General features: G+C 41.5%; 1 protein-coding gene across 1 annotated transcript in view; it reads right to left on the bottom strand.

The window, feature by feature from the left end:
• The window catches only part of LOC130402445 (contactin-4), a 70,226-nt gene extending 55,313 nt beyond the window's left edge, over nt 1-14,913 (bottom strand). Inside the window, exon 1 of the mRNA XM_056606605.1 lies at nt 14,790-14,913. The gene's annotated coding sequence lies outside the window, so the exon portion shown is untranslated. The remainder of the gene's footprint in view (nt 1-14,789) is intronic.
• Nucleotides 14,914-17,632: the final 2,719 nt, after the last annotated feature.

The following is a 17,632-nucleotide window of genomic DNA, read 5'->3' as shown; positions in this document are numbered from 1 at the left end:
AAATCATAACACAGTCAACCAGCGTGTCAAAATAAATATTAGTTCATCCTGTACTTTTCTAACAAGATCTGGCCTCATCCCGTCAAACCAATAACGGCACATACAAATTTGGCTTGAGTTGACCCTCATATGTTGGCCATCACATAGCTAAATTACTGCTAATCTCAGCCTAATAACGCCATATGAGATGAACACCATTTTGATTGGTTTTCTTTGGTAATATCCTTCCATGTAACATTAACGCTTAACGCAATGTATAACACCAATCTTGAGGACAGTATCTTAATAGACAAACATATTTTGAAATACTATTCTAAGTTATCTAAGTTTACCAACAAGTTTACCAACGTAGTTTAAATCTGAACCGGACCAACATTGTTTGATACTGCTCTGAAACAACAGATTATTCAAACACCCAAACAGTTGGGTGTTTGGACGTATATACTCAGTGGTTAATTTGAGCCGGATCCTGCCGGAACAAGATCTGGCACCTCTTAATTTTGGCCTCCCTGTGTTCCGGTACTTATTTGGGCAGATCCGGTACCACTCATTAAAAAAAATAAAAAATAAAAACATGAAAAAACGGTTACCATGCATGACCACATGGGTGGGCGCCACGCACAAGTTGATAGAAATTATGATAAATTAAATATCACAGAGCAGGATTGTGAACCTTTACAATATCTGATGTCAATTTACAATCGGCAAGATGTGTCAGCGTTGGCCGACTAACTCTTTTTAATTAGGATATTGATCCTGCGCGCCTCCCCTTTGCAACGGAATTTGTTGAAGATATAAAACCATTTAATGGTTACACACTAAAACAGATATTTTCGTTTTTAAATAAATATTTGGAAACAAAAATTCATGTTTCCCGCTGTGTGCCTCGCTGGTATTGCGGGTCTGCAGGATCGCACTCTGCACAACCCGTCAATAGTATCTGTCTGCGTCCTGCAAGACGGAGACGTAACTTGTAGTAGGAGGCGTAACTTGTAGTCGGAGGAGGCGTAACTTGTAGTAGGAGGCGTAACATGTAGTCGGAGGCGTAACTTGTAGTCGGAGGCGTGTCTAGTACTTTTCTAAATCGCGGAAGTGATCTCTATGTAGCAGTGGGGCCATGAGTGGGGCGCGGGTACATAAATGACCGCAACTCGGACCTCAAATATTAGGCTTTATATAAAAAAAATGCACCCGATCGCTCATTTAAAAATATGCTCTTGATTAGCTTAATCTTGATATGCTCTTGATGAGCTTAATCATAGCCTTACATGAAACTGACATCCCTGATATGCATTTAAGAAAAGAAGCCTATTACAATTGTACAATGACATGTAATGCATATAGCAGTTTAACGTGGGGAACCTGCTTAAATTTAGCCTACTTAATCCCTTTATACCTTTAACAAAAAGACTGCAAATTAATAATTCAAAGAATTAAAGAGCAGAATAATAATTCAAATAATTGTATTGAATACATATTGTTATTGATCGCATGCTGCGTGTTTTCAAGGTCCTGCATGAGATAGAAAACAATGAATTAAAATAAATATTACTGATAGAAACAAGACAAGAACAATGTCACTAACATGAGGATAGTTATGAGAAAGCCCTCATATTACAGCGTTCACATTACAAGCCCTCATTTTCTATATATTTGCCGGTCTTCAATACATTTCTCAGGTACGTCATCATTGTTGCACTGTGCAAACTCGGGGCAGAAAGAAGCAAGCAACATCTACTAGCCTGTACAGTATAGAGTATTTTGTGACTGTTCAGTGTGCATCTCAAACGTGTGCATCGTACTAACTTCAACGAGGTGGCGAAAGCTGAGGTTTCTTCCAACGTTAAAACAGTAGGCCTGAGCGTTCAAACATTTCGCAAAGAATGTTAAACAGTATCACAACCACAAGTAGTCTGCCCTAGTTCTAGAGTTCATTAAGCTTGTAAAAACAAAAAAAATCATTCTTGTTAATCCACTTATTTTTACTTACCGACATGAATATCTGATGATCCGACTTCAAGGAAGATCTTGTGTTAAGTTACGCCTCCTAGTACAAGTTACGCCTCCTACTACAAGTTACGTCCACTACAAGTTACGCCTCCGTCTTGCAGGACGCAGACAGACCCTACTCCAACCCGTCGGTAAATAAGTCACGGTCACGCACGACTCCGTAATCAACCCTTTCCAAGCATCGGTGGTGATGGCAAATTTCTCTGAAAAGGACAGGATCTCACGGAGGGAGGCTGCTGCTTCGCTGATCGCAGATCGCGGAAGACTAACACGTCACGTCTCTGGAAAAGGCTGCCGTATTTAAAATAGCCTGCATATGCATCAGTTATATTCTCAATTTAATTTACAGAGCATCCCTGCAAAGTATTTAGGTTAACTATATAAGAGACTAGGATTAGTGTGTGGCTGACATCCATCATGATGTCAGTCAGCCACCATGACGGACAATGACATCGTCCATCGGCACAACCCTAGTAGGCAGTGTATTTTTTTTTTTTGTTCCATTACCTCTAACCCCCGTACTAAGTCGCCGGATCCACATTAGGGCTAGAACGGAGCGACAAGACTACAACCAGCCCACCTTTCCGTTTCTGGTCAACGAGCAATGAGTCTTCCAACAGAAATCAATGGATTTACATAATGCCAAATAAAACACGACAGAAACAGTTTTTCGCTAAGATACTTGATTTGGAACATCAGCAAACACCACTAACCACTCGGTGAGTTGCACATTTCTGAAAACGAACATTAAGGGTTGTTTTCAGGACAGTTTTGTGAATGCCAATGGCCAGCCATTGTGAAGCAGGCAGGGCCGTTCGAAATGAGCCAAATACCCGAGACAGGACCAATAGTCAAAATGTCGGTGTCAACCACTCTATTTCATCCTAGACAAACCAGAAGTGGGCTCAATGTTTTTTTTTAACAATATACAGCAGCTCTATTGATTTAAATATGAATACCTAAAGTTACAGTATTTATATTATAAAATGTATTGCACCATGAGTCATAACTGCGACCATTATATTATACTTTTGTTAGCCTTAAGCCTAGCTCATTATTATGCCATACCACATCACCTCCTGCTGTGTAATGAGCTGCATTGAACACAAGAAGATCTATTGAGAACATTCAAATCCATATTTCCTGTTATTTTGGTGAAAGTAATGCAAAAGTAATGTAAAAGCAGTGTAATGCCTTACAATTCAAAGACAGTAATATTGTAATCTAACTAATTACTTTGAAATGACAGTTACAAGTAATACATAATGCATTACACTTTTAAAGTAACTTGCCCAACACTGATGCTACATATATATACTGTCATATTTCTAAGTTGATCTGAAACGGGGAGGGCAGCGATAGTCCAAGAATCAACTCATATGTACTGTGAGATTAAAGTCGTAAATATGCAAGGAAAACGGTCAGAAATTGAGCAGTATATGTCTATCTCTCTAACTGATGGATCTACCAAATGATTGCCTACTTTGCTATGTACACTTTGTATATGCATCTATACAGAGCCTGGTTGACAATGCCAGGTTTGGAAGAAAAAGTCCTGCTACTTTGCCGTTTAATATAATTTTACTATGCTCCAGCAGTTCTCTGGGACAGCCAATTTGGCTGAATCAGAGCTGAATGGCAGACCGGCTGACTCAAAATACTTTTTGCGCATTTATTTTGTGCACCTGGGTGTTCCACCTCCCGTCACAGATCGTCCCATTATGGATTATAAAACAAAATAGGCTTTTATAACTTCTTCAGCAAGCAACATAACCATTTTTTTTTGCCCAATAGCCAATTCTATGCCAACATTATATCTACAACCATAAAATCAAGGATTTGGCATTTTACTATTGCTCCTCCTTTAGGGTGCTTGTCACTTTAAATCCAATCAGAGGCCTTGTCAAAAAAGAGCATGCAGCCCAATCAAATGAGACACGGTTAACCAACACCCAGTTTGACAGCCGGCACAGCTGAGTCAGTGACATACATCCATACGCTCCTAAACTCGAGGTGGAAACCTCAATGTAGGGCTACCCTTGATGCGTATGTGAATCCGTTCTATGATACTGCGTTATTTTGGGTTGCTTTTTTGTAAGTGAGTGATGCTATCCTCAAAGGAAGCAGAAGCAATTGAAAGCTAAATGCAGCAAAAGATGTTCTGGAAAGCCATCATGGGTAAAGTTTGTTGGTTCCCTCTCTCGGTGTTCAACTTGACTGAGATGTCTTTGATAAGTTAATCATGTGCTCTGAGCAGCGCTGCACGCTGGAGCACAATGTGTCGTAGAGATGTACCGAGCATCCGCAGCCTTCCCACTTTATCCACACCCAAAGAGCAAGGGGGCTTCGCTTATAGAACTCCCATCATACCTTCGGATCCGATTTTTTTAATTGGATGGTGCGTTGTGGGTAATCCATCCATCGATCTATCTCCTCTCCTATGTTATTGCCAGTTGTCCTAAAGCAGCCAATGTGTGGGACTGATTGAAGTGACGGAAAGTTTCTTTGTAGCATCAGCAGCCAGAACTTGATGTAATATTGATGTGTATCTGAGGCAGGAATGTACAAGAATAAAGTTACTAAAATAAAACAAATCCAACACTTAAATGATTATGAGTCAACTCTTGTGCAATAGCGTTTTCCGTACAATTATATATAATTCTTAAGAAAAATAAGATAAGAAGCTATTTACGACTGTCAATATTAATTATGCATTTGGACCATCCGTTGTGAGTGTGTCGGAAAAATAAATAAGTTTATCATAGATACACCGTGCTATAAATTAAGCTGACACAGATAGCTGACTGAATTCAGTCTTTATCTTAGAAAAAAAAACATACATGTATATCCTTTATTTCGAAAAAATATACTAAAATGGGTACTCAACTGTACAGTGCCAACCCAATATCCCTACCGTAATTCCCTAAACCTTCGGTAAAGTATCCAGGATAACACAAAAATCTAAACATTTACAAATGAGAAGCGATCGATCAAATAAAAGCATCCGAACCCTGCATCCCCGACACCCCGAGCCCCAGCTCCCCCACCTCACATCCCCTTCGACAGACCCTGGGAATCAACTGTGCAGGGACACACAGCAGATAAATGTGTACCCGGCTCATCCTTCTATTACATTTTAGAATCAATACACAAACCTCGAAGGGAGTGTGTAGTGTCTCTCACATGACACGTCTCTCTGTGGGTGAGAGCCACCGCCGCGAGTAGCGGCCGGGGGGGGGGGGGAACGGCTGGGCCCCGGGACTGTCCGCAAGTAATGAGATCATCCTGGGTGAAGTGATGCTGAAAATGAATCATCTCCAGCTCCTATCCCCCAGTGGATATGGTGGGCACATTTCTGCTGGACCTCGTGCACCCTGGCCATCCATCCATCCCACCACCACCACCAACACCACCACAGGCCAGTGGTTCCCCACTCTTCTTCGGGCCCACTGGTTCCACTCATCACTGGGGAGGGAGGTGTACAGACAACCCTCATCAGCACACATATCTGTCAGGTCCCCACATCTAACTGAATCACAACCAATGTTATTTTGTTTTGGTGGCACGGCCTATATAAAAATATTTATGTGTAATAATACTAATATCAATAATAATGACAGTAAAAAGCGTAATTAGTTTAGCAATCTTTGGCTCGCTCAAGTTCATTGGTGGCTTAACTCGCACAATGGCAGTGTTTCCCCCAGCACTGTTAAGGCGGCCGCCTTAACAACAATAGGGCCCCGCCTTGACTAACAATGTATAAGTCCAGGAGATAGGAAGGACTGTTCAGCCTATAAGATACACAGCAATACTCTACTGTATCTGCAGGATATGTTTTCTATTAAGCGTAAATGGCAATTCAAATAAACTAAAATTCTTTGCTTTGGAAAAATAGGTATGATGAAAGGTGATAATAGAGGTATTATACGAGTGGCTGTTGGAAATTACATCATGTGACACAACATTTGAAAGCTGGCAGTGAACTCAAGATGAATACAAATGATATCCAGCTGGGTGAAAAAATAGCCACGATCTCTCAGAGGAATACAAACGATAGAGAGCAAGGGTGATAAATAGGTACAATAAGTGTCTGTGGATGACACTTAAATCCATCAAAACGAGTTTAATCGAACCTTTTAATGGCCCGGGTTCATCCGAGATGTCAGTCACTGTGTTTTTTTAAGCGATCATGCATTGTCGATCATCCTGGAAAGATGATCCTTCGCGGACGGAAGTCGGCTGACAGATGCACCAAACCCCAACGTACCAACAAAGAGGCGAGGGGGGGGAGGGCGCGGATCACAGGTCAACATGACGACAAGACAACAGCGCTGGGATCCAAGCCTCCTGAGTGGAGCAACGGGGACAAACAGAGACACAGCAGCAAGACTAATGTGTTGTTCTTTGGGCAACGTTCCCCAGAGAGTGGCACAGAGTAACGCAAGGGGGAGGCACCAGACCGTGACAGCCAGCTTTTGCAGGTTGTGGTGCAGCGGAGAATGTTTTACATCCCACAACGCTTTTTTTTTTAGGCCATGGTTATTTGCCGTAGTGTTTGTTTTCCAAGATACTGCCAATCTCCCATCTACATTTGAAGGACTTGTTAGAATCCTATCAACTGCCGTCCTTAGTTGGGGGGGGGGGGGGGGGGGGGGGCATGTGCCACCCCATGTCCCCCTGATAGACACAACCCTGGTCTTGATACCACGGGTAGACAGATACCAGTTATGGTATCCGCTGGATAAATAAGCATTGGCACATCATTCAATCTGCAGTCACGAGAAGGGGGCAAGCTGTTTGATTTGCAAAAGTTAAGATAAAAGACTGGAGGGGAGGAGCTTCCCTGTGGGGTGCATTTATTGCAAGTGTAAGCAGCTCATCAGACGATTGGTTCGTTGCAAATCCATTTTGCGGGCGATGCATTAATCATTCTGCGGAGGAAGGCGCTCGCTGTTTATGCTGGCCTGTAGTTTTCTGGGGAGCGCGTTGGAATATTCTGCCTCAATAGCAAAGGAAATGTGTTATGTCCACTCCATTATTCATACTTTCAATTTTCTTGATTTTATTTTTAATTCTTTATTGCACATACTAGTTCAAAGACCCCAGCGGACTGTGGATTCAAATACATATCTACAACAAAAACAAAGTGTTGAAATGCTTCATAGAGTGTATAATTTTTCCAATAGTATGGGTTGCAGAGGTCACCGGATGAAATACTCTCCAAGGTGTTCTAGATGTGGCCTCACTGACGAACTCCAGATGAAGGCATCGACAGAGCGGATTTGATCTCAATACTGTGCAGCCATCTTGGCGTTTGCGTTCTCCCCATCAGATTCAACCAGGCTCAACCAGGCGCTCTGTCAGTAGATAGACACACAGAGGGACATTACGTGCCATGCTATAGTGATTTTACGATAATCACAGGATACGACCTCTTCACCAAAGACCCGGTAAATTAACCCTGTTGTAAGTATATGCAGATAGACATGCTTGCATCTAAAGTATCACTTGACCTGCAGTATATGGTTATTCAGTGTTTCCCCTATTCAGTGATCTTTTTCCAGCAGAGGTGCTTATGTGTATGAGGGGCACGATGTTGATGTTGCACAATGCTGAGGTGCATGTGCACAATGCTGATGTGCTCGGGCACAGAGATATTTAAATGTGATCAGTGATTCCAGCAGGGCTCTGGTCCATTATAACAATATAAGATAACAAGGGATAGCATGCTTGCTCACTAATGTGCGCAATCAACCTTGTTCAGGCCTTCATTTCTATTTGTAGAAAACCCAAATGTTTGGGTTTTATATTCGTGTTCTGCATTCTATTATATTGCTTTTCTACTGCTTTCACTTGTTGTGTAACTTTTTCCCTTTATGCTTACTAAATTTAGTTTAAAGCCATTCATTAGCTACTGATGTATTTCTCCAAAGACAATAATGACAATGTCACAATTTTGGGTTGATGAGGGAAAGAAAAGTAATATATATATCATTTGTATGATTGTCTGATTGCAATGGCTCTAGTAATCCAACAACGTTGATGGATTCATGTAGGGGAAACATTGGTGACGCATCAACTTAATTACTAAATTCACTGGTTTTTCGCGCAACTCAAACACTGTCCAAGAGATATAATGACCCTCATTAAGGCATGGTTGGTGTTAAACAGTTGTCTAAACAACAGATCATACCATATTAAATACAAACCTAATGTATGAAATTTGCCTGCTTATGTGTCGTATCTGAAATAAATGCATTGTACTAAGCACTAAGCCCACAATGTGTATAAACATAAGACATGACTAAAGAGTAAGAACGCATATAATTGATGACAGTGCCAGAGGCGAAATAATATTAAACCCACTGCTACTACATTCGTACTGAATACAAATGGACAGTAACCTAAAATTCAAGGTTGAGACTGTGTATGTGTGTGCTGATTTTGTTTGGGACCTGTAAGTTCCAGAAGATTTCCTGTCTGTGTTCATGTGGGAATGGGAACAGAAATCGATATTTGGAGAAATCTGCAGCGGCCATTTTCTTGCTCAAGACCCAAAATTATAAAAAAATTGTTTGAAATAACCCAGAATTTTCCTTAAACACGGCCAATGATGTTTTCAAGGTTAAATGTATGTTTCTACATTATGCTTATAGCTCACTTCATAGTGGGCCACTTATATGCTAATAGAGTTCAAATGACAGCTATGTGATGGCCTCCCTACGTTTCACTGAATGTTTATCAATACCATATAACATCAAAAAGCCTTCAAGGTTCTTGAATTATCCAAACAGATATGCAAGATATCCGTTGTAATGGTTATGCTTTATGAGAATGTTAAGTATTATACTGGACTCATTGAATGATTTTGATGTTGTTTCTTTATTTATTTTCCAGTACATGATTGATGGCATGGATGTGCAAAATCAATGCCCATTACCAAAAGAGCGCCTTGTGTTCGGGATTTTTACAAGAGGGGAGCTACAGCGGGGCAAAAGGTTGAGGTTAATAATACACACATCGAAGCTCATCATCACTCTGATCGAGATGGTGAATGGCATGCCGAGCTACAGATCTGTGTAGCCGCCGCAGGCAGAGTTGTGCAACATTAATGATTGTTCGGAGTGGCATTCACACAATACTGGATGTGCTGGAGCGCTCTCATGAAAGGACAGCTGACACATTGAAGCTCATCTATAGGAGGGTAAAAACAAGGTTGATGAGTTAAGGCTGCAAATCAACCAAAGGATGTGTTTCTGCTTCTGCCTAGATTTCCCTTCACGTTGGCGTTCCCTTTAATGCACAACATAATTACCACGACACACTTGGCTTGCACCTCTGTCCCAAATGTCGACTGCATTGGGCGGATTAATGCTGTGTCTAGTCTTTCATAAGCTACACACCACTACAATGAGAAAATGTACGCTAATTGACAGTGTAAATTGCGTGGCATAGCACGTGGAGCAGAATCAACAATTTTTTTGAATCTGAAGGCATACTTTGTCTAGTAGTAATATACTATTTACTTTGAAACTTTTCAGACCATCTTATTTTCATAGTATATTTATTGGGGGAAATTAACAACTTTGTATTTTTCCTAAATATGATGTCCCTTAGATTTGATAATGTAATAAACATGAAACACCTTTAAAAATCTTGATCTCATCTTTAAATCCTTACAGCGAAAAGCATAGCTAAAATGAACACATATTTATGTCAAAGGGTTTTACACTCTTTCACCCCAGAGTTAATCATTGCAGTCCAATCCCAGAAACATAACAGCAGAAAACGTGTACAAAAGAACCATGGCTACGTCTCTTTTCCATTTCCTGGAAAGAATATGGAAGAGTGGATGGGAGCGCCGCACATGCAAGCCGAGGCAATGTTCAAAAGAAATCCCCTGCTAGGAACATAAGATGAGAGAGAGAGCCTGCCTACGCTGGGGTTGAGGGTGTGAGTGGCTGCAGACAAAGAAAACACACAAGCCAATGAGAAGCAGTGATTTTCACAGTTGAGCTGGCAGATTAGCAGAAAAGCACAGAATAATTGATATTGCCTAAGTAGGCAATTGACTGTATATATATATATATAAAAATCCTTTAACATTTTGAAAAGTAAGATACGTTAAAGATGTTTCACATAAACGACCCTCTTCTATTTTGGGACTAAAGCTGTGATTACCCCCAATTCTTATGCCATACCTTTGGGGAAAGTCTTCAATTTTAAAAAGTCTGTATGTGTGACCAGCATATTTTGCAGGTATTTCTTTATGAGTGCTATTTATATGTGTGCACCTCATCTTCTCTGCTAATGTATTAGTGATGCCTGAGCCAGTGAGCCTTAGACAGTTTCTTGGAGCAAACATTCATGTCCTGGAGAGTATAGACATACAGCTTTCCTTTCCCAGTCAAAAAACCTGTAAAGCAATATATTAAACCAACCTGGAAACAAGCCGGTAAAACAGCATGCAAAGCATCTTGGTATCCAGCCTGTTAACCAGCGTTGAAACGTCCTGTAAACCAGTCTGCATATCAGCTTGTAACCCAACTTTTAAACCGTGAACCAGCCTGTAAACCAGCTTGCTTGTAGACCAACCAGCAAACCATCTTATATATCAGACTGTAAACCAACTTGTAAACAGATCACTAGTCTGAAACCAGCCTGTAAACCTGCTTGACTGTAAATCCCCCTGAGGAAAACAACTTGTAACTTTCCTGTAAACCCTCCAACAAAATATCCAATAAACCAGCCTTTATACCAACCTGTTAACTATAAAGTAGCATGTAGGTAAACCATTCTGAAAACCAGCCTGTAAAGTGCCCTGAAAATAACACATGTTGCGTTTTGCACTGCCTCTTTCAACCAGCCTGTAAATGATTCCTCCGGGGCATATTGAGCAGACGATGGTCCAAGTTTACGTTTGCACATTTGAGCAGAGGAGAAAATGTGACTATTATTTTATCAAGATATACACAGTTTATTATTTCAGCTTTGCTTGTGGTTGGTTGCCTTGAATATTACTTTCCTTTGGCACAGACAGCGTTCAAGGCTGGGACGATAAACGGGGAAATTACCGTGGGTTCCTAAACCTTGGCTAATGGCACTGGTAAATAAATCTGCTTCCCATAAAACATTCATAAAAAATCAATCTCATGGAGGACAATGTGGCTCTTTGGAAATATCTGATATAAAATCGGTCATTTATTATAAGACAAATCTGTTCAATATATAAGATATAAGGCCTGTATCCAGGTGACCATAGGGGAAGAGATGTAGCATATTTCTTACAATACAATTAATAATATTAGAGCCTATTTGTTCTTCATCTTTTCATAGGAGCCTATGGGTTCAGATCCAGGTTCCAATGAATAATTGATTGTAAAATATGTGATTGTGGAAAACAACAACATGAAACAAAAATGATTCATGAGGTGTGCATACGATTGTACCACTGTATCGACAGCCCGATAGGGGTGCCGAGGGGTCAGTTTTATTTTTAACACAGAGGGCTGGGAGGAGGGGACGGAGAGCCAGGCTGGAGGTACTTCCAGTTCCTGAACCGTGATTCCATTTCCTATCCCTCACACCACTGACAGTGAGGTCTTTAATTTATTCATGAGTCACGCGTCTTGTGCCAGAGCGCATTAAACAAAGGCGGATCACTAGAAAGTAACCATTCTGTTAACAAAAGCCAATTACAAATCAGAAGCAATACAACAGCAGCACTAGACACACTTTTTGATGTTTGAGAGTTTAAGCAGGGGGGGGGGGGCTGCTGACATTTATAAAATACAGGTCACATAAACAGACTTGATGCACTCATAAAGTTTTCAATTGAAGCCACTCTCCACTAAAGGTAGGCCATATTTACCTATGCTTAACACTATAGTTGTACCCACCAAAGTTAGAACAAACAGTATTCCGTAAACAAGTCCTTTCTGTTCTCGTGTGTGTGTGTGTGTGTGTGTGTGTGTGTGTGTGTGTGTGTGTGTGTGTGTGTGTGTGTGTGTGTGTGTGTGTGTGTGTGTGTGTGTGTGTGTGTGTGTGTCTGTGTGTGTGTGTGTGTGTGTGTGTGTGTGTGTGTGTGTGTGGATAGGTGTTCCTCTAAAGAGTTGCCCTATTATCACATGGCCATCGTCAGCCCTGTTAGGTCGTTTAGAGGGCCGCTGCTAAGCTTTGGTGTAGTTAGGTTGAGCGATAGTCGCAGCAGGGTGGTGTCGGGGAAATAATTCACCATAATTCTAGGCTCCATCAGCGCTTCCTATCTTGTTCCTATCAGTGGGTGAAGGTCACAAGATCTGCTCCCCTAGTCTCCTGCTATATAGCCCACACACATACACACACACACACACCCCCACACCCCCACACACACACACACACACACACACACACACACACACACACACACACACACACACACACACACACACACACACACACACACACACACACACACACACACACACAACCTCCCTGTCTCCTTCCTACTGCACCTTCACTTGTCCTCTGCAACCCACCAGCAAACACAGTGGTGGACCAGGGACAAGCAGACCGCTTATCCATACACAAACTTACTTTGAAGAGATTTCTGCTGCAGACCAGAAATAACATCGGAAAAAAAAAATCCTAAAGTGCTTTGGGTCAACAATACCTCGACAGGGAAGGGGGCTGATGGTAGCTATTTTATTTGGTCAAATTCTCCCTCTGAATTGAAATAAAGAAACAAAGAAAAAACGTACTTTATTAACTCAAAGCTCTACACTGTGAAAAACCTTTTCGGTCACCAGCCAAGGGACGCCACATTGCCATACAGCTATCAAAACTGTCTAAACCATTTTAATTGCCACATAATTCCCAAGCCTGAAAAAATAAAAATAAACTACTGTAGGAGGCATCAATTCAGCAGTAAAGCTCCTCTCAGTGTTGTCCAGATACCTGCCACCTAGCCTACCCTAGCCGGCTGGCGGGCTGCCAGAGGAAGGGAAGCATTTCACTTGAGGAGTGAGAGCAACTGACAGATGCCTGAGCAGCGAAACAGCATTCATCAAGGCATCTGCGACTATGAATACAAAAGCCTCTGCGTATGCACACAGCTGTGGTGTTTAAGACTGCCTGGTGTTTAAGACTGAGAAAAGAGATCTGGATGAAGTAACACCTGGGCATTATAGAGCCCGACGGAACCCGCCTTGTCAACGGACCTCCAGTAGTTGGTCTCACCCCCCCCCACACACACACACACACACCTCACCTCCTCCCCCTTGGTCTGATTCATACATCCCTGTTGTCTCCTTCTTCCCCTTGTGAAGATGTGCCTAGCGTGTAGCTAGCTTGGCCCAGGGTCTAGTGATACTAAGGGGGACAAAAAGATTGCAGTTACCTCTGAAAGGTTTTCTCTTTCCACATTGATAGGATTAATCGTCAGCTGTTGCATGTGTTCCTGTAGGACTAATAGGGCGTGGGTGGTGCAATAATAGGCTTACCTTAATGTGAAATCATGATCTAAGGTAGGCTACAAAGAAATTCTGGAGAAACATTTTTAAATGAAATATTTACAGAGACACAGATATGAATTAGCACAAATTTATTATCATGCCTTTAATATCCAAAATGTTTCTAGTAACAGTACAGATAGGTGTGTATATAATGAGATAAGCCTCCATATTTGTTTCATAAAGTATAAGTCAAACAGATTCGGGGGAAACAGAACCGTTTGGGATTTCAAGTTCACTTCAGTAAATCAAGGGCCACTGGTGGCCCGAGCCTGCCCGCGTCATTATGTGGTTCGTGAGAACCCGGAGGCTGTGATCAAACTAATCAAAGGGTCAGTAAGGACGCGACAGGTTTATTAGATCAGTGATTAGAAACTAAGACCCCAAAGTACCGTACTAATCATGATTTCACGAACGGGAACCGCAAAAGGAAGACGGCTGGTAACAATGTAGAGGGTGGCTAGATGGACGCCCGATTTACATTCCGGGGAAGGTTTTCATTTTAAATCTATCGAACTATATTTAAATGAAAAATAGAGCAGGAATCATTGCAGGGTAAATCCAAGCAGAATCCCATGGCTTTCGTCATGAGCAAAGACAAACAAAAACACAAGAAATGTGCGGACCAAGTGTGCGCTCATGCGTGTCAAAACGCGTGAACACGCACGCAAAATGACACGCGTTAGAATGTCGGCATTTAAGGCAATTAATTCCATCTTAAAGCATACTCAACAACTGAAAAGTGAGTTACGTTGAAGGACCTCCTCCAGCTCCGATCCAAAGGGTTTCTCACCCTTTGCAGAACTAGAAACAAGTCCCCATGTCAAAGGGAGGTTCGTTTAACCTTTCGATCATAAGTTATAGATAGCATCACAGTACCCAAGTAGTTTCGGATATGGAAATATGGAGAATGCATGCATCAATTAATAATTGGGTGAATATGTATCCGTGGTACCCGTGCATTGTAATTGTATGCATAATGCACACTTCACTCAACTGTTGTCTACTTCTTTACAGTCCGAAATTGTTAAATGCGTCAAACGAGGGTCGTCCACACAGTTCTAACGGTGCCGGTGATCGTAAACTTTTTTTTTCCCAACATGGCTTTAAAGCACGTCGTGTCAATTTAAACGGGTATTGCATCCCCACCAGTGCTTTGCCTCTGTCACCGCCTCGCCATTAGTTATACGACCTTTGAGATGCAGGAAAAAAAAAACATTCCTACTGAAACGCACGGACCGAGTTCCAGTCGACATTCCGTATTTCGTGCACAATACCTCTTGTTCTTACCTCTTCAGGCGAATGGAAGGCGACGAGAGGCGGAGGCGAATAGATCTCCGGCAGCACGACACCAACAGCAGCGGTTCAGCTCGCACGCTCCAGACGCAGCGTTTGATGAGGGGAGAAGAGTCGTCCCAAGTGGACACTGAGATGAGAACCGTGTGTTTCTCTTTACACGTGAGTCAAGGAAAGCGTGGCACAGACCACTCCCCCGCTACGGCTCTAATTATTTCCACTTCATTCTTCTTTACAGTACCTACATTGTATTACGCACGACACTACCCTCCACCACCACCACCACCACCACCATTACCCCCCCCCCCCCCCCCCCTTATATCTATTGCTGTATTTTGTTGTTGACGATGTGTGTGTGGTGTGTTGTGCGATTTCTCAACTGTTAGCTGCACTTGTTAGCTGCAATTGTAAGCTGGCCAATAGCTGTGTGTAACTTCTTTCCACTTTTCCATCATGTGTATATTTCCATTATGTGTATTTCTCCATTAAACACAAGGGTAATTTAAAATTACATTCAGATGACATTATCTGATATTGCCAAAGTAGTCCATTCAAACTCCCCTTAAAAGTAGGACACTCACTCTTACTGGCGCTGGTCTCATGTGGGGACACCGGGGCCCTGAGAGAGTGAGACAGAAGTCATCGTAGATAATAATTCCATTGGCCCTTTTCTATGTGAAGACCAATCCCAGAGGACGGATTGAGCGTCCTCGGCCTGCCTTTTTCACATCTTTATCAATACCGCCGTCTCTCACCCCTCATGTGTATTCCCACCGCGTGTTTAAAATAGCCGGGGCAGATCTTCTGTTTCATGATCTGTGGAGAAGGTTCTCGGGATCCAGGAATACAAGCTAGAGCAAGGGCAAAGACGCAGTTATCAGAGGCGTCTCTGTAATTACAGTATTCATTTCATGTAATTACTGCATAATCCGAGGGGACACAACCCAAGTGTTACATTAGGAACTTCCTGATATTGAACAACCTGTGCATGAGTGCTGCATAGGAACGTAACATAAGACGCCTCTCAATCTTGTTGGAGGGAGAGGGGAGTTGAGAAACTGGATGTCATTGTCTTTGTCCTGTCAATCGGCTTACATAGTGTTTCTACCAAGCAACAATCCTAACAGGCCTATGCAGTCTGTTTTCTGTGTCTCTGTTGGAGAACATCGACCATGCAGACCGTGACCCCAAAAGTAGATCAGAACCGAAACCAGAAGAGTTTATGTTTTTTCTTCTTGTTAAAATCCAGTGAACAATGTGTGACGATGCATCCTCAAAAGAGGATGTACATTGGCCGTCTGAGTTACTGTTCCCGGGGTTCAAGCTGCGTTTAATTAGGCTTACCACATATCTGCAACTAATTTATAGAACATCTGAGGTCTGCCTCAACAGCATACACCATTTTAAATTCTCTCATGAAAATCATTGTATTTTTTTTTTTATAAAATACAATGTTATGTCTTGAATGTCTTAAAAATGTAATATGTGTTTACCCGCTGATGTAAAGCACTCTGGTCGTGTTTGCCAGTCAGACATTTTAAATCCACGTAATGCAATATATAGCAATGCCACCTGTATATCCTAAACAAACTGATGCAAATCGTACATGTTTTTTCCACCCATCCACCCGGTCAACGTCCTCATAGGAACACAAACTCAAATCAAATCAGAACAAGTATGATGGCACACATGCTCTAATCTTGGTGAGACTTTTTTCGTTCCATTTTGTTTTGATTTTTCATCTTGCTGGTAGTGGGGATCAGTGAGCATGTAATTGACTATTAACAACAGTGAACACAGACTCGGCCAGCACTAAATCTGTAAAAAGAAGTGTCTGAAAAGGTTTCAAATCAACATCAAAAGGGGGTTTTGAACCCCCTTTTGAACGCTTCATCCATTGCACAAAGAGTTTCTTTGGTAGAATATCTCCATGATAAAACAGGAAACAAATTGTAACTCTGCCCCTTTTAGTTCTTGGTCTCCAGCTCAGGCTCTGAGTGTCTCCCCCAGAAGGGCTGCTCTAACATAGTAGGACTGCTGGATTAAAGATGACTTTTGTTCCATTATGTATTCCAATTGCAATACAATTCTCTCACTACAGTTCATTGAAACATTCCAATACATTCCAATAAGTAAAAATGCATTTCAAAAAAAGTACAAGGAAAAAAAGTATGCAATCAATTCATAAACATATGTGTTTGATTATAATAAAGAAAACTGTTATCAGCAATATGCTTATTTCCATTAAAAGTCCAGAGATATTTTTATAGATGGCAATACTTTATAATCACAACTTTATTTAACCTTTATTGTATCGGGAGGTCTTATTGACATCAAAATCTCTTTTGAAAGAGAGACCTAATGAGCTGTATCAAAAAAGACAAGGCACCCACTTCTTTTTTTAGGAAACTCAAAGGGCATTTCCTGGCGAGGTGTTTTAGAACCATGGCATTGCTGCTCTTTTTGATCAGCAAATAAGGCTTGAAGGGAAATAACCTTTGGCAGAGCTTCAAAGGTCTTGGCTTGTGTTTCTAGAATCTTCTCGTAGCTTATTGACACCGGGATGCGTATTACCATAACCAAGTGGATTTCTACAGTTTTATCATGGGTGCAGACTCTGAGGACTTCCCACAACTGGGGAAAAATGAATCAAATTTGAACTTACAGAGAAGTTGAAATCTCTCACATGAAGGAACATGACAATACTTCCCACTTCAAACTTGAAGTGTCGGGAAATGGTGGAGAGGTTGCTTCATTTTGCCTGTATGCTTGGAAAAATATATTCTTTACTAACATGGAAATTGTCTTATTTTTATTATATCCCGATTGTTTTTTCC

The sequence above is a fragment of the Gadus chalcogrammus genome, chromosome 13, assembly GCF_026213295.1.
Source record: "Gadus chalcogrammus isolate NIFS_2021 chromosome 13, NIFS_Gcha_1.0, whole genome shotgun sequence".
Lineage (NCBI taxonomy): Eukaryota > Metazoa > Chordata > Actinopteri > Gadiformes > Gadidae > Gadus > Gadus chalcogrammus.
The sequence above is the reverse complement of the archived record's forward strand: the minus strand, read 5'-3'. Positions and strand labels throughout refer to the sequence as shown.